The sequence below is a fragment of the Cygnus olor genome, chromosome 5, assembly GCF_009769625.2.
Source record: "Cygnus olor isolate bCygOlo1 chromosome 5, bCygOlo1.pri.v2, whole genome shotgun sequence".
NCBI lineage: Eukaryota > Metazoa > Chordata > Aves > Anseriformes > Anatidae > Cygnus > Cygnus olor.
Genome location: NC_049173.1, coordinates 10644815 through 10667219, shown reverse-complemented (window position 1 = coordinate 10667219; position 22405 = coordinate 10644815). Strand labels below are relative to the sequence as shown.

General features: G+C 46.3%; 1 long non-coding RNA gene across 1 annotated transcript in view; it reads right to left on the bottom strand.

Annotated features, from left to right (window-relative positions):
* Positions 1-10022: 10022 nt before the first annotated feature.
* Positions 10023-22405, bottom strand: part of LOC121070970 — a 34772-nt gene continuing 22389 nt past the window's right edge. Inside the window, exon 3 of the long non-coding RNA XR_005820323.1 lies at positions 10023-10034. This is a non-coding gene — a long non-coding RNA (uncharacterized LOC121070970). The remainder of the gene's footprint in view (positions 10035-22405) is intronic.

The window sequence follows — 22405 nt, the reverse complement described above, 5'->3', positions numbered from 1 at the left end:
TTCTCCAGCTGGGATGACTGGACCTAGGGAAAGGAGACACTCAACGTTTTAACATTTCTGGGAGAATTTTCCCTACTGAGCCCCATGGTTCCTCTGCTATTTTCTGTTTTGAGAGCACGAGGGCCTGGCGGAGGAGGCATGGCACACGAGTTGCCAGCAGTATTCCCAGCAGAGGATGAGCTCAGCACTTTCTCCATTAGGATGTCAGGCAAGTGGGTTTGGGAGAGGTTTGGGAAGGGCTCCAAGGCAGGCCTGCTCCCAGCTCTGACACACCATGTCCTGACAGGGGCTGCCCAAGGGAGGGGGCCCAAATGATGCTCAGCTGTGAGCAGCTATGGCAGGCCCCTTTCTGAACCGGTGAGGGGCTGTCACCTAGCCCCAAGCCCCAGGGAAGACAAATTTAATTCATCTTTTGGTCTCCAGGATGGCATTCACTGGGAGGCTGTAGTCCTCCCCTGTGAGGCTCCACAGGGGCCTCCAAAACTCCCCAGGGAGAGGGCAAATTTGGCGTCTCCAGAGGGCTCCTGTCCCTGCACTAAACTGCTGTTATTCACTAATTATCTTCCAACATTCCCATCGTTCACTTAAGGAAATAAATGCACTCTGAGCTACAGGAAGTCTGGGAATGCTTTGTCCAGCCTGCTGTCCCTTAACATTGCCAAACCTGAGCTTCAGCCTTTAAGAAGGTGCATCACTGTTTGTGGCAGTCTCATGTCTTATTCCCTGACCGAAGACTTGCTTGTGCCTTGGCTGCGCTGCACCAGGGACGTTTCTTCCACAGGAGCTTTTTCCACATATCCCTAGAGATGAATTGCTGGTCTTGTGTTTTTTCCATCTTTATTAAACCACGGAGTGACTTCCCACACCTCCTCTGAAGGAAGGGGCAGGGGGATGTGGTCCTTGGGGACAGGTACAGCAACTACTGGGGGTAGGAAGGAAAGCAGCAGCATACAGGGGAACAGGGCACGTGGACGGGCGGTTTGGTTATATGGGATTTCAAGGGATTATAAGCCTTGAGGCAGCAGGAAGGCTGTGGTTCTTTGCCCATCTCCTGCTGGTGCCATGTGGACTCTCTCCAGACACTCGAATTTCTAACCTGCTTCTGACTTAAGAAGTCTTTGCCTCTCTGGGGGGCTGCAGACTCAGTTTGTTTCACAGCACAAGCCATGCGAATAGCCACTGCAGAAGCTTGTATTTTCAAGTGAGTGGGCCTTTGTGTGTCACTGGGCGGAGAGAAATGTCTCCAGGAGGCCACGTCTTCTGCACTGTGGCACATCCAGCATGGAAACAGGCAGACTGGCACACCCCAACCCTGCTTGTTGGAGAATGAACTGTCCTCTGAGCGAGATCTACCACCTCCACTAAACCGAGCTGGTTTGGGTTTCAGCACAGGCTTTAAATGCTCTCCCAGCTAGCCCCATGGTGCTCACAGACCTTCCTGCAGCGCTGAAGCTTCGGGCCTGCACAGGGGGATTTTGGCTCAGCGCCGTGCAGCTCACACCCCCAGCCACCAGCCGGGAGGCTCAGTGGGGATGGTCTGCAGAGCACCCTCGGAAAGCCTGTGAGAAGGCTGCCCTTTAAAAGACAGAAAAAGCCACAAAACATCCCCTGTGCATCCGTGCCATTAAAAAAGCAACAAATTCCAATCACTGCTGTAGTATGGTAAATTCCCACCGTGTTTACAAACATTCGCAGGCATAGCATGGTAAAACAAATGCCACCAGTCCTCAAGCAAAATGCACGATTTTTTTAATTTTCTTTTTCTCACACACACAAATATTTCTTCTCTTCTTGTCTTTGCAAACTGCTGAGGGAAGGCAGCGGAGCAGCCTCACCAACCAGCGTGGCCCAGCTGGGAAGTCAGGGCTGTCTGCGGCTCCTTGAGCGCTGTGCAAGCACAGAGATAACCAAAGTGGTCGGGCTGGGACCCTGCCTGGTTCCCACAGTGATAAATTATCCTGTAAACACTCATTTTGTACAGGCTGCTGTGTTCCTGAATGGGAGGAAGGCTTTATTTGTACTAGATAAAACCCAATGGGGCATTTATTATTTTTTTTTTTTTTGCTAAGAAATAATAAGGTAGAGTTTATAGTTCCTCCCTTTGCTGTGATGGACAGTAGTGATGGATGCATGAGGGAAATCTCCCTTCCCCCTCCTTCTCCACCTCTGCTGCTGCCCTGGGTGACGCTGTCAGAAACCACCAGCTGCATGAAATGCAGATAAATGCAAAAGTGGCTTCCTTCCAGCCCATGGCATTAGTAGAGGGTTTTCTCCACGAGCAGATGGGGAAGGGATATAAATGCACTCACAGCTCAGGAGAATCTGCTGCATCACCTCTGCTGCCAGCCTCTGCCAGCCCCTGCTTTAGGGAGCTCATTTCTTCCAGGCCCTTGCTGCCCCTGCCAGAGCAGGACCCACAGGAGGATGAGGCTGCAGAGAGTGAAGATCAGCTGTAGGGACGCCTGGTGCCCTCTGAGGGATGCTGAGGGCTCCTGGGCCCCTGTCTGAGCCGTACTTGCTCATATTTACTGACCAGCACAGCCTCAGCACGGGGAGGAGATGAGGTGCTGCAGACCTGGGCTGGCACTTGGTTCAGCCCTGCCTTCCCCAGGCAGCTCATCCCTCCATCTGAGGACTACCAGGAGGATTAATTAGAGCACCTAGCGTGGTTACCTGACATAGCCCAAGGCTGGATGCAGTGACTCAGGAGCTCTGTTCCTTACGTTTGCACAGACTTTTAAGACAGAAGCATTAAGCGCTACCCTCAGCATGCTTGCTGAGGGCCAGATGCTTACAGCAAACAGCAACTCATCCGAGGAGTGCTGCCAACGTATAAGAAGAGCTGCATGCAGTTGTGAGGAGGGGTTGGTGTCTGGCCCTTAGCAGACATGACGAAGCAATAGAAATGTGTGACACATACAGCTTTGATTTATATCCCCTCGCAGAAGGTGCACATGTTGGGGTGTGTGGGTGCAGGACCCCACGCTGCTGGAGCTGAATGCCCAGCCTTGTCAATTCAAGCCCCTAGGGCAAACAAATTATTTGACTTAGTCCCCCCAGGGACAATCCCGAGGCTTCCCTTGCCTGCCACCCTCTTGTGTCCTGCAGACAATGAGACATGGAGCTCCTTGGGCAGGCAGGAGGCAAGGGCAGAGGATGGGGACAGAAGAAAAAGGGAATGTCTGGGGGCTGTGGTAGCCCTGGACCAGCCCTGGACTGGGACTGCTTGCCTGTTGGGTCACTGTTGTCAGACATGGTTGATTTTTATTCCTTTTCTGTCAAGAACTGTGTCTAACTGCCAGCCCATATGCTGGCTCGCTGGCAGCCCTGGGCACCTGGGGTGCGGAGTGCCTGCGGTCAGATGGCGAGTGGTTTTACCCAGGCGGGGGACTGGCTCCGAGCTGCATCCTCAGCTTCTGGCTCCACTTCCCCATCTCCCACGTCACCAGCTTGCACCACAAGGCAGCCCTGACTGCGGCATTATGCCCTACCAAGGGTCACCAGGGGACCCTGCTACAGCTTACAGAGCTGGCAACATTCAGATATTGGCCTTCTTGGTATGCTTAAAAAGAACAGAGGAGCCTGCTCCATTTTACAGAGTGCTGCTGTCCCGAGTCCCAGTCCTGCTCTCACTTCACTGGGAGCTTCTGCGACAGTTCCCTTTCTATTTCCATGCCTCCCAACCTCCCAGCCCGAAGAAGCGAAAGTCTGTAAAAAAAAGCATCTCCCGTGCAAGCAAACCCAAGCGTCATTTCCAGGGTGTCTTCTAAGACTGAATGATATTGAAATTACAGGACCTGGGACTGCTTTGTGGCCGTTATCCAGCTGCGACTTGGAGGGGGCTGAGGGGGACGCTGTGCTGAAAGGCATCCCCGCTCGCCTCTCGGGAATAAAGGAGAGAGAACAACCGGCCCTGATTAAAAGCATTTTTCTAAAGCGGTCTCCGCATGCTAAGATTTGGTTCAAGGAGCATTAAAATCACTGCTGTCAGTTCAGAAACAAGGGGCTGAAGCAAATCTGGGCCGCTGGCATTGTGTGAGGGTTGCTATGGCAATCCCCCCAGAAAGGCTGCTTAATAGGCTTTCTTCCCAGGAAACTCAAAACTGCAGCTCGCGCTCCGCCGAGCCGCACGGAATATTTTCATGAATAGCATCTCTGTGGAAAATTTTGTCGGCTGTTTACGTCTCCCTTTCAGATGCGGGGCGGCAAATGAAGGTGTTTGAAGATCATCTAGCGGTGGCTGGTGACATGGAGGGGGTGCAGGAGGGCTTCGTGTGGCGACCCAGGGGCAGCAGCAGCAGCAAAGCCAAACGGTGAATTTCTCTGCACAAGGCAGGCGTTGTGAGCTGCTTAAAAACACACACTGTGAGGATCAGTCTTCGTACACGAAGAGATGCTTAGTAAACAGCGAGGGCTATCGAGCAGTCTGTCCTGAATCCTGTGACTCCACAGTCCTGTTCCTGAGTAGAGCAAAACGCAGAGTGGTGCTGGCTCTCAGCTCTTCCCTTTAACATTTACCACCGTGAAAAAATAATGATGTTAGCTAAAATATTCATGGGCATTAGCTGATCACACACTGCTTTTTTAAGTGGAACCTTTGGAGAATACTAGTGATTTAGGGCTTACCTGAAAAAAAATATTGTGGATTAGGGTAACATATTTTATCTTAATGGAAAGAAAAAAAGACTAGGGATTAAAACATGAGACTGAGAGAGGATATCTCTTGGCTCTGGCAGAGCTTCATTTCCTGATGTCTGGCAAGTCACATAAATCCCTCCATCCTTCTGTTCCTCTGTGCCACCTGTAAGCTGGCAATACTACAAGTAGCTGTTTACTTTCCTGGCTACTACAAGATTTAATTATTTTGGTGTTCTTGACTGCATGTTTTTAATAGAATATACAATTTATCATAAAGAACCGACTGCCAAATATGTATTTGTGCATGTTATTGGGCAAAGTAAGAACTATTCAGCAGCCTGGCATATGACGAGGATGATTTTCCTTTTACTTGAGCGGTAGTGCTTTATGCTTTGGAACAAAAAGATGTGAGTATCTGTTAAAGCCAGGAAATTCCACTTTATCACAGTGCGTAGCACAGAGCTAACCCAGAAGTCTTAAAAGGTCGTGAGTGAGGTTTAATCTTCTGTACTTATTGCTGTAGCTCTATTTCCCATTTTATCTGCAGTTCTGCTGCTGCTCTCTCTTGATGCAGTGATAATTAGTGCATTGGTTTAATATAACCTGTGAGTATTATAAAAGACAGCTGTGTGGCTGGAAAAAAAAATAAAACAATTACATTATATTTAAAAATGAGAAACCATAGAAAAATGACTTCACATGAGTCAGTATAGGAAACAGATATAGGGTTTGAAAGCTTCACTCCCCAGCGAGTTCGCTGCTGTCTGGCAGAGTGGTGCCATTTCCCCATGTTACGTAAAGAGATTACTGCCCTCACAGCAGTAAGATGAGAGTCTGAGCTCCTAATTTTTAGATTCAAGGCCAGGCTCACATTATGAAATTAAAATTAGAAAAGTATGAAGACCTTTGCATCCATGATATTTTTTGTAGGCTTGTCTCAGTTATAGGAAAATTTTAAAGACTAATTACAAAGAGGGGAAATCATGGCCTGCATGCAATTTACTTCTCTCTGCCAACCTAGGCAAGTCAGGTGCAGGAAATCCCAGACAAGCTACAGCACTCCTTCCTTTGTCCCTTCTGGAGCATGGTGTGAATCTTCAGTAAAGAATGCAACGAGATGTAATATGTAATGGCTGGGGAAAATGGATGTATAGAGGAGCAAAACGACTCCCCTGAGGTCACACAAGCAAACTGGCGAAGATTTCTAGAACTTCAACACTGAACTTTTTTCTTAACTAGATTATGTAATTTAGGCAGGCTATGTAATGCTCAAAATTCAGGATTTTGTCTGTTCTTTAATATTGCAGGTAATGAAGAGATGGTATGGAGGTGGAGATACAGCTGCTTCGTTGTATCCAGGTGTGCAGTGGGAAAACTCATACTAGCCGTCTAATTCTGTTCTTGATAGCGAGTGACTACAGCACAGTACCAGTACTTTATCTTTGAAGACCTTTGGGGTGGTTAACGCACAAAAGGCATCAGTTGCTGGATTTTCAGGACTCAGGAAACATGCAGTATTTTAGCAAGGTTTTGTTCTTCAGTGCCACAGGTGGAAGAGAGACCACAGAGACTATAGAGACCACTGAGACTATGGACCTGCAGAGAGTTCAAGCAGGTCTCTAAATTGAAAGCTACAGTGAATCCAATTAAAAATGCAATTTACATGTGATTATAACTCATTTGCCTAAAATGCAGTTGTTTCGCTGCTATTTTTGGCAGGCTTAGGCTTCAACACACTCTTCCCTTCACACTTTCAGAATTACTCATTTGCATTTCTCATTTTCTCACCTTTGTTTCCCTCCAGTCCTGAATGTCAGAGGATCAGAGGATTATCTGTGTAACCCGGCCATGTGGGTGCCTGAAGACTACGCTGGGACATTGCTTCCCCGAGCCTCTAAGAGATCTTGTATTTAGATTGAAACATGACTGTATTATCTGAATAACCAGGGCTTCCCTGTATTCACAAAACCTATTCTTACAGCAGATATGAGGACTTAATCCACTCTGGTTTACTCCCTGAAGATTTGACCAAAGTTTATACAGCACTGGCTTGTCTGAATGTATTCATAAATTGCCACAAAACCTCCTTTGGAACGGCAGCTAATGCGGTCGGATGATTACAAAGGATGAGCTCATGCTTTTCCCCGTAACAAGCGCCACATTGTTAAGGGCTTTGGGGAGGGGAGTGGTGAATGGCAGGGAATACACTCGGTATTGGGTCAGGGGATGCAGGGGTGAGAGCTGGGATTTGGAGCATTTAAACTGGTTTCAGTGGTTGTTTGGTTGAAAAGATTAAAAAAAGAGGTTTTACAAATACGCTGAAGGGAGGGGAGACTTTTGTGCAAAAATCCTCCATCCCTCTTCTCTTCTGCAGTTGAGCAGTACTTACCGACGCACTGGAAAGCCTGGTCTCTCTCCCACTGATACCAGTAAGGAAATTCTGGCTTCAAGAAACAGAATAGCAATTTTATAGTCGGCAGTGCTGTTCTGCAGTGCTAATCATGAATCCTTTAATTTCACCCTTCAATTACCCTAACTACATTTTTTTTCTACAGAAGCAGCAATGTAGAGCTAAGCCACCCTAATGCATAAATAAATAAATTAATTAATAAAACAGGAGAACTAACAGGAAAGGCTTTTTAAATTTTATGTTTTGTCTAGAAGTATATTCTTTAAAAAAACAAAGGTCTCAACTGAAATTCTTCCCAAGTGAAACCTCGCGCAGAACAATAGAGGAGACTGCAAATACAGTTAAATGGCTGTTAAGGTTAAGAAGGGAAAAAAATGGAGACCATTAACTCAGGTTCCTATTTTGAGATCAGCTCAATGGTAAGAAATTAAAACAAAGACGGAAACAAACAGAACAGATGCCAAGATATGCCAGTTTACTATAGAGAACAAATAGTGGAGTTAGTCTGCTTCGGCAAAAATGTTAAGCCAAGTAAGTATTTAGATAAAGAAACATGAAAACATGGAGTTGCCGTACTTCTATTCCTAGGGCTCCTGTGTTTGAAAACAATGCAACAAATATAGCTGGATGATTAATTTTGCAGAAATAAATAAAGGGTGTTAACCTGAAATGAATCACAGCTCATGAAGTTTATGTCATATTACTGAATTGAAGGAATTTCCTCCAGCCCGGGAACATTTTGAGTGACACCTCAGCTGAACAGCATGCTCAGAGTGCCACCTGATGGCTAAGCCTTGCTTTTTGCTCACCCGCTGCCTTCAAAATGTAGTAGCAATGATCTCATCACTGTTTTCCTAAGCTATGAGAAAAAGCTTCTGCTTAAATTGCAAATGCTCATTTGCTCAGGAAGGAATATCTCTGGTGTTATGTTCCTACCAGCTATCACCAGTTGAATCAAGTAGGCTGGCTCAGCATTTCAGTGGGAGTATTTGAGGGACACACTGTGGTGCTCAGAGGAGCAGGTCCCCTTCCAGACAGGGGCACAGTTCCTACCGACTTCTGTAGGAACAGGATTTCATTCTGTTTGGTCCCCAGTTTTCATGTAGAGGGGCTCTGCTTTGCCACCTGCTTTGGTGGCGTTAGTACCTGCTAAGATATGATGCAGCCTGAGGTTTGGCTTTTTAGCTAAAACAGGCTATCACAATCTCCACTAGTCTTTGCTGCAGAGGCTGTTCAAGCTGCTCAAATATAAAATATGAATGACTGAAATAACTGTTTGTGAACCTGCATATCTCTGCTTCTTAAGAGAAACTGCAGGCAATGCTTACATACACCAGACCATGGTATTATCTTTCCCAGAAGGAATCAAGAAAGAAGCTATTTTTTTTTAAATAACTACATTTAGTTTTTAAAACAACATCCCTCATTGTTCTTCTAGGGCATGAAGCAGGTAAGAATTCAGAATAAGTATTCATTATAGCATCATTTGTAGGAAACCAATATCGAGTACAATCTAACTTTATTTAAGGATCCTTGGGGGGTAAAACACAAATCCCTCTAGAATTTCATGCTCTTTAAAGAAAAAAGAGAGAGAGAGAGAGAAAGAAGAGCCAGCATTATTACAAGCAAGGCATATTAGAGGAAGTGATATATCCAAGCTGATATATAAGAAAAATATTTCACAATGACAGTGCTGAGACATTGGAGTAGAGATCCAGAAATGGTGGACTCTCCATCCTTGGAGATATTGAAAACACAACTGGAAAATGCCTTGAGCATCTCAACCTAACTTCAAAGTCAGCCCTGGTTTGGGCAGGGGGTTGGACCAGATGCTTTCCAGCAGTCCCTTCCAACCTAAGTTTTCTTTGATTCCGTGATGCAGATAAGGTCTTGTGTCCTTTCATGGATGGGAAAACATCCTCCCACTCTTCCACTCTGACCAGCAGACAATAAATTTAACAAAGCCTCTCTCTCCACTGGAAGGTTGCACCAACCTGGAGGTGAAAAGTCACTGATTCACCCAGCAGTCGTCAGGCCACATCCAGCAAGATCACCCTTTGAGAAGTTCCTCCAGCTGAGGCTGACCAACACAAGTGCGTGTCATCCTGCATTAGTGTAAACTCCCAGAGACCATGACCTCCATACAAACACAACATTTCAAACACAGCTGACAAAGTCTGGGGACTGTATAGTACACCCTTTCTGATTGAAAACCCCCATTAAATGTAGGTGCTTTCCTTAGTCATCACACTAGCTTTCCCAGAAGACGTTTGTCCTGCCCGTACAGAAGAGCTGATCCCCTTTTCATCATCCAAAAGCAAAATTTCTTCATTAACAGCAGCTGCCAGTTCACAAGGCTGGGCCACGCTGCAGCTCTTGTTGGGCCTCTACGGACCCTTCTTCTGCCCAAATGGCATCTTATTTCTGTTGCTTTCCTAAAGCCCATTTGAGGTGGAAAAAATACGAATTTCCCTCATAAGGTCTTCTTCACATCAGTGTTACGTTTACCAAAACTGTTTCTACTTTGTCATTGCATCCAATGAACACAAGTCCTATGGATCAAGGGAGGTGATCCTACCCCTCTACTCTGCCCTGGTCGGGCCTCACCTGGAGTACTGTGTCCAGTTCTGGGCTCCCCGGTACAAAAAAGACAGGGATCTCCTGGAAAGAGTCCAGTGGAGGGCCACAAAGATGATATGGGGTCTGGAGCATCTTCCCTATGAGGAGAGGCTGAGAGACCTGGGTCTGTTCAGCCTTGAGAAGAGAAGACTGAGGGGGGATCTTATCAATGTTTATAAGTACCTGAGGTGTGGGAGACAGAGGGATTTGGCCAACCTCTTTTCAGTAGTTTGTGGGGACAGGACAAGGAGCAATAGCCACAAAATGGATCACAGGAAATTCCGCACCAACATGCGAAAGAATTTATTCACGGTGAGGGTGACGGAGCACTGGGACAGGCTGCCCAGGGAGGATGTGGGGTCTCCTTCTCTGGAGATATTCAAGGCCTGTCTGGACGCCTACCTGGGCAGCCTGCTCCAGGGAACCTGCTTTGGCAGGGGGGTTGGACCCAATGATCTCCTGAGGTCCCTTCCAACCCCTCCAATTCTGTGATTCTGTGAATACAATTATATTCACGTAATGCATCTCTGCTATATGGTTTTGATCATTTTTCATTGGAAAATTCCTGACTTAAAGCTTTTCTCTGCTCAGTTTTGCCTTAAATTGGCCTGCTTTCACAGCTACTAAGACTAAACCACTGTGTGCTGTAGAGCCCTGTGAGGTCTTCTTCCACTGCTACCATCCTGGGCCGCAGCCTGCAAAGGGGCACTGGGACATGCCTGAAAGGACACTCAGTGTCCCCTCGTGGATGACGGCTGAGCTCACAGATGTCACCGTGATGATGCAAGAGGGCATGAGCAACCACACTGCAGCACGCAGCCCATGGTTGGGCACGTGCCAGAGGCAGGGCAGGCTGGGCTGCTCCCCAACCACTGCTGCCAGGATCCCCACCACCAAGGTCCCCAAGGATCAGGGGGATCAGGGCTAACAGCACCCACTGCCTACCCTCCTGACCCTGCTTCAATGATTCTTGTGCTGCAAGACACGAGCCACATACCACTAGGTCCAGAGGGACTGTGGCAGTGCTCCAGCGTGACTTCAGCATAGCAAAAGCCGGAGTCTCTGCCGCCAATTCGTGCTGCAGAGGGAATTATTTTTTCCTCATTATGTGGATGTATATCTGCTGGGATTCAAGCTCGTGACATCCTGCGTCATGAAGAGTTACTGGCAATGAAAATAGATGGATGCTCTGTGTGTCACACACAGAGATTAATTAAATGGCTACTGAGTAGACGACCTTTCTCAGCCAGCAAAAATCCTCAGGATGTACTGGGACACATCGGTCTCTGGTAATGTGTCATAGTATCACTGGTCACCATCCTCCCTCACCGAGGTCACCAAAACACTTGGCAATGCATCTGTGCTTTCGGGCACCCTCTGGCATGACCAGCACAGCCACCAGCTGACACATCGTTCTTCAAAAATCTTGAGGTTTCAGCAGGGCCCTGGAGGCAAAGGAAGGGAGGAGACGCGCCTGTTGCAGTGTGCCCTGGCATTTCTGGAGGCACGCTGCTTCAGACACAGACTCACTGAGGGCTCGTGATCGCTGACATCAAAGCAGCATTGGGAGCGAACCCGCCAGCCGAAACACTATGCAAGCCAAAGCAAGCACCCACCATGTGAGGGCTGGCCGTGGGACTGACATCACTTCTTGCCACTAACACCTGCAGATGGCCGCAGGGCACCTCTGGGAGACACAGCCCTGCCTTCAGTGGAAGTGAAATGGAAGCCGAGGGAGATGTGCGTGGGAGCTATTGGTGGCAGAGGTAGCCTGCAAAGGTAGGCACCGGCTGCAGGGGTATTCAGAAACATCACCATGTATCCGCAGAACAAACTCGTACGTTATTTCAGCAATCCTCCTGCTAATCCTCAGTTTGGAAGAGCCCATGCTTGAGCTGACATGCAAAGGCAGGAGGCATGGACAATTTGTGCAGCTTTGGCAAGCGGTAGCACACCCCTCTGTGCTTCCCTCCAGCAAGGGCATGGGCTGTGAGGGGTCAGTGAGGGTTTGCTCTGCAAGTCTGGGACTGTGAGAAGGGGGTGAGAAGCATTAATCCTGACACCCCTGTCCCCAGCCTTCATCCGTGGGCTGGGAGGGAGTCCTGCCCCCTGGTTGAGGGCTTTAATTCGCACGGGAGGCAGAGCAGGGTCACGAGGCTTATCCTACTGACTCGTTAGCAGCTGTATTTGTAAAGAATGATTAAATACCTGTAAAGCAGAGGACAGGCACCGATTTCCTGTAATTTTTTCCTCACAATAAAGGCATCAAAAATGTAAAGGCGCTCAGATTTCAGCCATGCAGAAGTCTGCTTTTCCTTTCCAACCTCACCTAGCTGCACAGCAGGGGGAGAAGGCGAAGCCAAGCCATTCTCCCTGACATTCACCAGGGGTCCTCTATCTCCCCTCCTTCCCAACCACACAGATGATGCTCTGATCTCTCTCCATTCACACGGTCTCCCTTACCTAGCACACGGAGGTGCAGACACACAGCTGGAGCCACAGATTATCCCCCTTACAGCTTGCACAGTGAATAGTGCCCTTGCTTGGAGAAGGAAAACCAGAGCAGAAAGACTGTGAGGTTGTGGAGGGCATTCATGGAGCCAAGCAGGGCAGTGGCTCTCTGTCAGTGCCCACTTCCAGCTGCTTTTAGTGAATGCAGCATCAACCAGGGGAGCAAACTGACCAGTGCTGTGTACTGGTACATGTACGGGTGCCACACATCCTCCCCGGTAAGCCATGTACAGCCCTATTTTTATCGCTCGTCTCTGACCCAAATACAGCAAACACAACACCCACGAGCTGTCTCCACACAGCAGGGCTGCTTCGTTTGTTCTTCAAACAATCCCCCTGTGGAAGCACCTGCACCTCTCACTCTTACCAGCTTATGTCCAGCATCTCCCGAGAGGATGGGCAGCTTTTCAGCCTTGTGTACAGGATGGACAGGGTTTCTAGGAGTGGCTGTGTGCAGCCAGGCCGGCGTTGCAGCAGGCTGGGTAAGAGAGCTCTCGTGAAATCATTAACTGAAGTGCCCTGGTTGACACAAGTGATGCTGCCTGAATTCACAGAGATGGACAGGAGGCAAAGCAGCCAGGAATGAATCCATGCAAAGATAAAACACTTTCCGAGAGCACACGAGGACCTCTGGACAAACAGTGAGGAAGTTATTTATTGAGGAACAAACACAGAGCTGACAGGGCTCCTCTCAGTATGGCGAAATTGGTTTTCCCATCCTGAACCGAGGGGTTACAAAGCTTGAAGCCAATAGCCAGTGTGGTGAACAGCAAGCGAGGGCTGCCAGCAGAGAGATGAGGGCAGGGAGGGCTCCAGCAAGGCTCTCTGTGCTGACTGGGCAGGGATTCGAGTGTGCAAGGAGAGGCTACAGAGAGGTGTTGGTGCCAACGTGCCCCAAGCCAGACGCCCTGCGAGGCAGCAGCCACCAAGCCCGGGGCTCTGCACACACCTCAAACCCTGCACAAACAGCACTGGGAAGGATTGCTGTGTAAACACACGTGTCGGTGGGAGGAACCACTTCTGGAGGACAAAGCTGGCTCGAGGACAAGTAGCTGTAAGCTGGCTGACAGCAGTCTTAGGTAGGAAACTGCAAGATGCAGCTAGCTGGGGGGCAGTGGGAGCAAAAATGATCAACTTGTCCCCCTGTGGAAGGGATTTGTTCGAAGCGGTGTTTGCAGTAGCAGTGGTCAGCAGCCAGTGGCCCACAAAGTGCCACCTAGTGCAGAGCAGCTCAGCATTTGCTCTGGTCCCTGCACGGCACAAGCTGTGGTGGTTTTGGAGCTGTTTGCTGGTGATAGAGCGACCAAGGAGCTGGACGGGTGCCCTGGGTGTGTCCCCGGGGCGTATCGCACAGCTGGAGAGCATGAAATCGCCTGCATTTACTTAACCCACCGTCAAAACAAGGTGGAAAGCGGTTCTTAGAAGCGCTGCCCTTCTCCATGTGCTAACCCGGCAGGCACAGGAGGATGAAACCCCCACGTCAGCACACTGGACTTCACAAGTGCACATCAGACAGAAACGCTGGATGAAATTTTTAGCTGAGACTTCCTGTCCCACGTGCATAGATTTCCACATACAAACGGCTTTGTTGGCTAAGTCACAGGCTTCTCATTTCTGCTGCCAGCAAAAACAAGGAAAAAAAAAACTACCTAAGCATTAGTCTCATGATATTTTTTGAAAGGAACACTGTTAACTTAACCCTCCTCTTGCTTACTGAGCTTCCTAGGGTTTTTCCTACCATTTATGTTCATTAAGGACTAATAAAAACCACCTTATGTGCCAGCATTTATGATGATGAGTTGTATTTAAGAAATCTACACAGTCCAAACCATGTGGACACATTCCTCTACTTCCCGTTTACGGTTTCAGTTGTGCAAAATCACACTCCTTTCTTCACTGGGCACTAAGTGAGCCTGGCTGCAGCGTCCTGTCTAAAGAGTATATCAGACACCTCACAGCCTCACATCTTCAGGAATTTAACACCAGCCAGGCCATGCCACTTGAGGTGACGAGGGGCTGCAGATTTTGCAAGGTGGCATCCCTGATAGCTTTGAAGAACCGACAAAAGTGTCGTGCGATGAAAGTCAGAGCTGAATTCTCTAATTAAATTATTGAGCTGAATGAGCTCCCTGCAGGTCCGCAGGCAATTATCCCTCTGACTTCCATGACTAAAAGCGACACTGCTAAAATGCCATTAAACTACATCTGTTTCATTTGTTACACCACTTTGTGTTGTGAAAAGGCGAAGCCAACGAAGAAGAAAAAGACCTGCTGCTTTCAGTCAGAAAAGTGACAAGTCAGGTTAGCTATAAAGCCTCCCCTGAAAGCAGAGGAACTGTGTTTCCTGTTCTGCCCCCCATGACAATGCAGCAATTGCTGAGTACTGCAGCTTATTTTGGGAAATGTGTCATGCACTCCAGTTATATACATAGAAAACAGAAGATTAGGTGGTGCCCAGTTTCTTTCAAGACCCTCTTAGGGTTTAGGGGACCAGATATGAGACTGGTGCCCAAGTGCAGGAGAAAGTCAGGTGAAATCATTGAGTACAAGAGGGAAGAAACGGAATTTCTCAATGTTTGCAAGGCAGCAGCCGTGCGCGGCAGAGTGGGAGCTTGAGGCTCTGGAGTGGTGTACGGAAATAGAAACCTGGTACCATCCCTCCCCCTGCCTTCCCAAACGAAACCTGCTCCCACCCAACTGCAAAAACACTGCAGCTCGGGGAGCACGTGGGTTCGTGCTTCAGAGCAGAAACATCCCGGTGATACAGAGCCGCAGCGAGTACCAAATCAGACAGAAAATCAGGGAGTGGCACAAGGCACTGCTAGGTGTTGCCAGAGGTGGTTTTTCCACCCATGTGGAGGAGAGATGAGGCAACCAGCAGCAGAGAGCGATCTGGTGCCTTGAAGGAAAGAACAATTCTCCACACAGACAAGGCATTCCCAACACACCTAGCACCTCATACATGGCTGGAAGTGCCTGGTGAAAGGAAACGAGATGTTAAGCCCTTGGCATGAGGAACAGGGCAGCTCAATGTGAGCTGCACAGAAGGCTGGGGTTGCCTTGCACTCATGTGCTAGCTGGTTTCTCCAGGAGGGCTGGGGGTCTTGCATCCCCATGGAAGGGCTGGACCAGGTGGAGAAGGGCTTTTTCCCTGGAGGGTGGCTCAATCACAAGTAGGGACTGTGCTGCAGATGTTTGTATCTCATAAAAAATAGTTAAGGAGAGAGCATGGAGAGAGCAAAGCAAACATCTCACTATTAGCATTTAAAAATCATATTAAAAGAGTCAGCGATGTGAGAACTACTTTTTATTATTTTTTTTTAGGAAGGGTTGCTCTGCTGTTGGCTGTGGAGATTTATCTTCTCAGTGCCTCCATCCAGGCACAGCCAGGGTTGGAGCTGATGTGGGTTGCTGAAGTCAGGGTGGACACTCGAGTTCAGCCCATGGATTCAGACCAAGACAGGTACCCGAGTCACACGTGGCCAACTACCCAGTCCCTGGTGCTACCAGTCAAATACCTCACTGTGCTGGGTATTAAACCAATACAAACAAAAATACCATCACTGACCCATAAGTTGGCAATTCAAAGGCCAGCTGTCATAAGTTATTCCTGGCCCTGTAGTAATGATGACCACCCACAAGTATCTGATTTTGTAATATTATTCCCCTCCAGCTAGAACATAGATCAGAAATGTAGAGTACACAAAGGAAGCTTCACCTTAAAGCACAGCCTGGCAATCGCTAATTTAGGTGATGCAATGCAACATCTACCTTAACCCATACTGTGGAAGAAAATGTATTTGTTGTCAATGAGACACACAAGCCTATAAAACCCCAAAGAGTGTTCTTTATTACATGAAAAGACTAGCATGCTGTAAAACAGAAGGCACTCCTACTTTCAGCAGCTGAGCATGTAGAACTAAGGAAGGGTGTGGGAATCAGGAGGAGGCTCAGCAACATGAAAAGAACCAAGATTTTCATAGGTTTCCACTGAATATGGAGATCTTTTTAAGTGCCCTGTTAGAGCTCTCTGAGCAGTGCTTCATCTGCAGAAAATGTTTGGGAACTCTCTATGAATACGAGGCTTCTTTTGGAGGTTTCAGATGAAGTAGCTGAAACATACCTCTACCTTCAGTTAAAGACCTTCTGTCCAGTTGCCAAGCCTGATAATTCTGGGAGGAAAACAAGTTTGCATCCAAGTCTTCTCTGCCTGTTGAACTTTCAGAAGATCACAGGATCAGACGGGGAATTAGAAGGGATCTGGGGCTTACAGGCTCTTCAAGCACCCACATAAACTCGTGGCACACCAGGTTGCCTGGACATTCAGGAGCCTCCACTCCCGTGATGGGGCGGTGGCAGAGCTCTGGGCTGTGACAGGAGCACTAGTCTTCCAGGTGGGCTTGCTGGTGGCTGGCACAGGCAACAAGTTGCAGATGGGGGCAACCAGCCGTGCCTGGCATGTGGGGGCTCTACCCCACACAGCAAAGTTGTGCTCTCACCCTCGCTGCAGGCAGGCTGGGGGCAGAAGCCAGTGGCATGGGTCTCGATGTGTGAGATGAGACAGGTCTGGGCTCATGCAGGATCGTACACCGAACATGAGTCAACTGTGTGATGCTTTTGCAAGAAAGGTATTCTTGGCTGTATTTACAGGAACGTAATAGCTGAAGCATGAAAGGTAATTATGCCATGCTACTAATTGGTAATGACTCCCCAGCTGTGCTCTCGTGTCCATGTTTGGGAACAGTACTCAAAGGAATAGGCCCATAGTGAGCATCTATGGGAGAGCCACAGGCAACAGAAATTTAAATAACATGTGATGTTATTCTGTGATGCAGGATTAAAGGTGTTTGGATGCTCAATCTATAAAAGCAAATGCCCAAGGGGGAGGTGGGAGAACAGCTATTTTGTATAAATAGTAAGGGATTACTTATATCTATTTTATTACTTCATAACTAATTACTTAATCACTCTTCAAACTCAAGCTGTAGGAACATCTTTTTCTTCTTTTTGGCCATACCATATGGATAGCTATCTAGAAATACTCCAGAAAGCTCTCAGTGAGGTAGTGCCAAAATTGAAAGTGAAGCTGTGGTGACCACACAAATTTCCACGTGAAGTTCTGTGCAGCTTCTGAGAGCCAAGATCACTTTGATCCCTGCATTAAGTATAAATATTACATCTGCCAGTCTCCAGTCATATAACATCATCCTGTATAGCATCATCCCATATAACATCATCCCATAGTCAGCTAGCGGGAATGCAATTGCATCATGAACAGGTGAATATAATTGTTGTGTGACTGTCACTGTATCTTATTACCAGAAACATACACAGCATTGGAAACTGCATAGTCACTGTATGTCCAGACCTTTTCCATGCTCAGGTCCCCAAGATCTTCAATTCAGCTGCTTTTGCTGAATATTTCTCTGAATTTGTTTGAATGCAGCTGTATGAGATGAGATCAAAAACAGATTTCCCATGCTTTATCCTTGTGTTGACTGATTAACTCCTATCACCAACTTTTTAATGACGCCCTAACTAATTAGCAAAACCTGTCTAAACCATTGTTGTCTTTGATTATTATCATCTGTGATTGTCTGGATTCAGGGATCCAGGCCCTGACCCCAGCCCACTGTCTGAATTCCCAGCTTAACCTCAGACCTGCCTTACCAACAGACCGGACTGGCAATTTGGACTCTTGGCTGAGGCTGGCTATCGTTACCAGACCTGCCATGCCCTGCCTCCCCTGCTGTCATGCTGGCTCCCAGCACCTCATCCCATTCTCTCTGTCTTGCCCCCCTGACTCCTTCCATCAGCTGACTGTATCAGCAATATCAGTATTTTTCTGTCATGTTGATGGTTACTCTTCTACCCTCTCATATTTTCCTGTCTGTTGTTACAACCTCTTAATGTCTCTTTCTCCATATCAGGTGTGAAGCTCAAAAAATCCTCCTAGTTGTCTTATATCTTGGAGTTTCTCCACAATTACCAGAGACTTCATCCCAGCAATCCATGGCACGGGAGCTGATGTGGAGTGCATGTCTTTTTTCAGGGTCTCCAGGCCTGACGAAGTGAGTAAACTTAATCTTTGCCAGAGACCTCAAGTAACAAATCCATCCTGAACCTAAGCTATACAGTTTCTACTGGGACAGAGAAATAATTCAGTCATAAGTAAAGCATTGAAAACACTGTCCATAAAAGAATTGGTAACTTGGGAAGAACTTGAGCTTGGGAAGAACAAAATGGACTAAGGAAAAAAAAATAAAATTTTTTGACACAAAACTGAATTGAAGGGCTGTGACAAGACAGAGACAGAATATGTCAGTAGCGCAATAGCTCTGTAGAAATAAGAGAGACAATAAATTGGCTTCTGCTCTGAAAACAGGGGTGCTGAGAAATGTTCCAAAACGCTGAATCAGAATGAGGTTTTTCTGAGGATTCCCAAAGCTTTACTGCATTTATATATATATATACACATATATATATATATATATTTATTTTTAAGATTATTTGCCCTCATTGCTCTAAACTTATTTAAACCTTGCAGGGAGCAATCTTACAACCTGTATCCTGCAGACTCCTAGGCAGCCCTGGCATGCTTTCAGAAGCTCCTGAAAGGCAACTGTTGTCAGTAGATTTCAATTTGCCACATTTATTTTTTGAGTTTATAATTTGAGAAAGGTTGGAAACCACAGCACACACACCATATGAATGTTCCCTTGTATATGTATGGTTGGTAAGACACTTTGTAGGTTATTAGATAGTTTTTCTCACTGATTAGTACTCCTAATGTGTTCAGATTTGAAAACACATGTATATATATGTCAGTGTAAACAGTTCCTCTACAATAAAGTCACACTTCATAAGCAGTTTCATGTTTTAATGGATGATTTCAAAAGTCTTTGTCTTGAATCAGGGCAGACTGTCCCCGTGGAAGATTTTAATATAGTTTTGATAGTACTGGACTTGCTTAAATTAACTCATGCTTCCAGTCAAGTGAAATGACCAGTGATAGCTTCTGATCTAAAAATCCCTCAGTACACTTGCATGTGGTTTCTTCAAACCATAGCACACCTACGCCTAATGCAAAAAAGCTTAGCAGAGGTTCAAAGTATTTCTGCTCCTTTTCTGCAGGTCACTCTGAATTGTTGACTGCTAGAACATCTGAATGGCAAAGCAGGCAAAAAACAATTGCATGAAGAAAGCACTAAAATAACTTTTTTTTTTCCACAGTTGCACTGCTACGGATGTGGTATTCACTTTTTCAGACTTCCTTCGAAACAATGCATTAACCAATGTAACTGTTGAAAGATACTGACTGACTTTGTGTTGGAGATTTTTCCTTAGACACATTTAGAACTGGAAAAACTCCTGAAAAATCTGAAAAGACTGTTAAGGATTTGCTTTGAATTGACAGAGTAGAAATTTGCAAAAGAGCTTGACCTCTCTGGGTATATCTGCTCCTTAGCCAAGTAAAACAGGAGCTGAGAGGAAATTCATCTGTGGCCTATAAATATGTTCCAGACGACACAGTACAGGGAAAGAAAAGCTTCTCATGAGTGTGTTTGCTCTGGAAATTAGAAGGTTACTTAATCCTCACAGCAATGATGCTTTGGAACAACCTTTCACTAGAGCAATGAGGCAAAGCCATTTTCAGATGAGGCTTTATTAGCTGGAAGGCCCATCCCATGGCTGTCTGACAAGAAATGACAGGGTGCCTGGGCCTGCTGGCGGACTCCCTTTCGAAACACGGCCTTACTTGTCACGGTGGGAACTCTTGGATGCCAAATATTCTGGAAAATCTGGCTTTTACTAGGTTTCTGAAAGTGACCAGAGGCCACTCATTAATACCAATAAAAGGCTGAGCACTTCAAATCTGCTTTTTAAATGGTATTAACATGAGGCACCTGGAAGGTAAGAAATAGTCTGCAGGTAATTGATAAATGACAACAGATTGATTTGAATAAAACAATTTTCTGAAGAATTTTCCCTAAATAATTAAAAAAAATCAGCATAAACAATTACTCTAATGATACCTCACTCGGGCTTGCTACCAGTCATTTTACTATCCTTTCCAATTATCAGTTTATTACAGGATACAGTCTTCATCTCATGCATGGTCTTCTGCAAGCCACACTGACATTCCAAGCGCAGGCTAAGGGTTGCCATTACCCGAAATTTCACAGAGAATGACAGTAATTATGGCATCTGCAGAGATGGGTGGCATCATCTTGCCCAAGGGTGCACTGGGGCTAACCCCCATCAACCAGAGGTTGGACTCTGCCCTGGGGAAGCACTTAGGGTGATGGTGGAAAACAGCATTGAACCGTGGGGTGTAGACTACATATAACTGCAACAATGTGCATGGGAGCAGAGAGGAGCTTTGTTTTGCTTTCTTTTCTGGCACCATAAAACTAAAAGGCGTTGGGCAAACAGCTGCCTGACAACTTTACTAATATTTTGTTTTGTCTTTCTCCAGACTTTCTTCTCTCTCTGTGCCTTTTTAAAATTTAATTTGGCTTACAAACATCTTGGTGGTCATGATCTCAGACTTGTTTTTGAGTATCTGTTCAGGAGCTGATACAATTTGGGAGCTAAACAAGACAGGACCTTATTAAGGACATTGAACTGCATCACTGTGCTTCTCTCCCTCGTGAGATGCTTTTGATTACCTTCCTGAAATACAGGTTTCACAAGGAACTCTGGCACAGAAGTTTGTCTGGCAAAACTAATTGAGGTGAAATGATCCAATTAAGAAGCACACTGCACTTTTCCATTTCTGATGGGAAAACCTGCTATGATTTATGTCCTGTAGGAAGGGTTTACAGACTTAGAAAGAATCCTCCTGATATTGGGGCTGACAACTCATGTATTCACCCATATTTGGCAGTCCCCAGAACCAAATGCTGGCAGAGAGAAAGGATAAGCATTGTTCAAAGCCTTTGACAAAAGAGTTCATCTTCCTCAGCTTCTTCAGCTAATGACCAGCTTTCAACTTACGTGTGCATGCCTACCAATATAACCAAAAGCATTACGTTTATTATCGTTTCATGTAGCAAAAGAGAACGACATCCACACCACCCAACATGTAGTACATGTCCTGCTGTGGCCCACATTGATCTAAAGCAAAAGCCTGACAGTTCCTCGGGACTATTCTCCTGAGAAGGAGAATCCACCTTCACAATGAAAGTTCATAAGCAACAGGAGGACACACAGAGAACTCATTCAAAGCATAAGCTCTGAACATTTGAATGTGTCTCTGCTAGCAGGTTCCTCTAGCAGGAAAAGTTTTCCCAAATCCTGATGCTTAAATGTCTCCTGCTGGCAACCAGCTTAAACCCCCAGGCCTTCTATTTGTGAGTTCACTACCAAAGTACTTCTTCAAGTTCTTAACTGAGAATTTTCCAAAGGAGAGGATACGCCTATATGGAAATAAAATACAGAGATGCCACCGTTTTTCCAGCTAAACCATTTCAGCTACCTAAATCTGCCTGTATAAAACACACAAAGAATTCTCAGCAAGGCAAATTCGCTCCTTTCAGGTACCTAAATCTGCCTGTATAAAACACACAAAGAATTCTCAGCAAGGCAAATTCGCTGCTTTCAAAAGTAAAGAGCTGATCGAGACAAACAGGTCAGCTGAGCAACACCTAGGGCCATTGCCCAAACGATTTACTAGTCTTTGAAGAATGTATTTCTTTCAAACAAGCTATATTGTTAAAAGGGAGAGAAAGAAGATAGATTTAATTTGTTACATACAGGCACATTCTACCTTTAAAAACCTTATTCTTATCTGATGTTTTATGGTTAAGAACTTCAGATTGCAGATAGTACTTCTACATGACCACTTATGGCTTTTATTACATGAACCGTTAATGTGCAACACAAAAGAGCATTTGAAAGCAACTGATTTGTTTTCCATACATGATTCATTTGTATTGCCTTCACCATATTCCATTACTAAGGCAGCACATTCTTACTTGTATGTAGGAGTTGACAGTGCCACCTTCTCTCCTTCTTTCCCCTGCAGAGATTTAACTATGCAGGTTGATCTAATGGCTTACTGCTATTCAAACACTTAACATTTGTTCCCTAACCTGTGGCCGCGTGACCCACCCATTCAATTTACAGTAGCTCTGGCCCACATTCAGGCTTTTCTACAAGGAATTGTAGATTTGTCAATTTGTCAAATTGTCAATTTGATTCACGAAAGCCATAGAAAGCTGT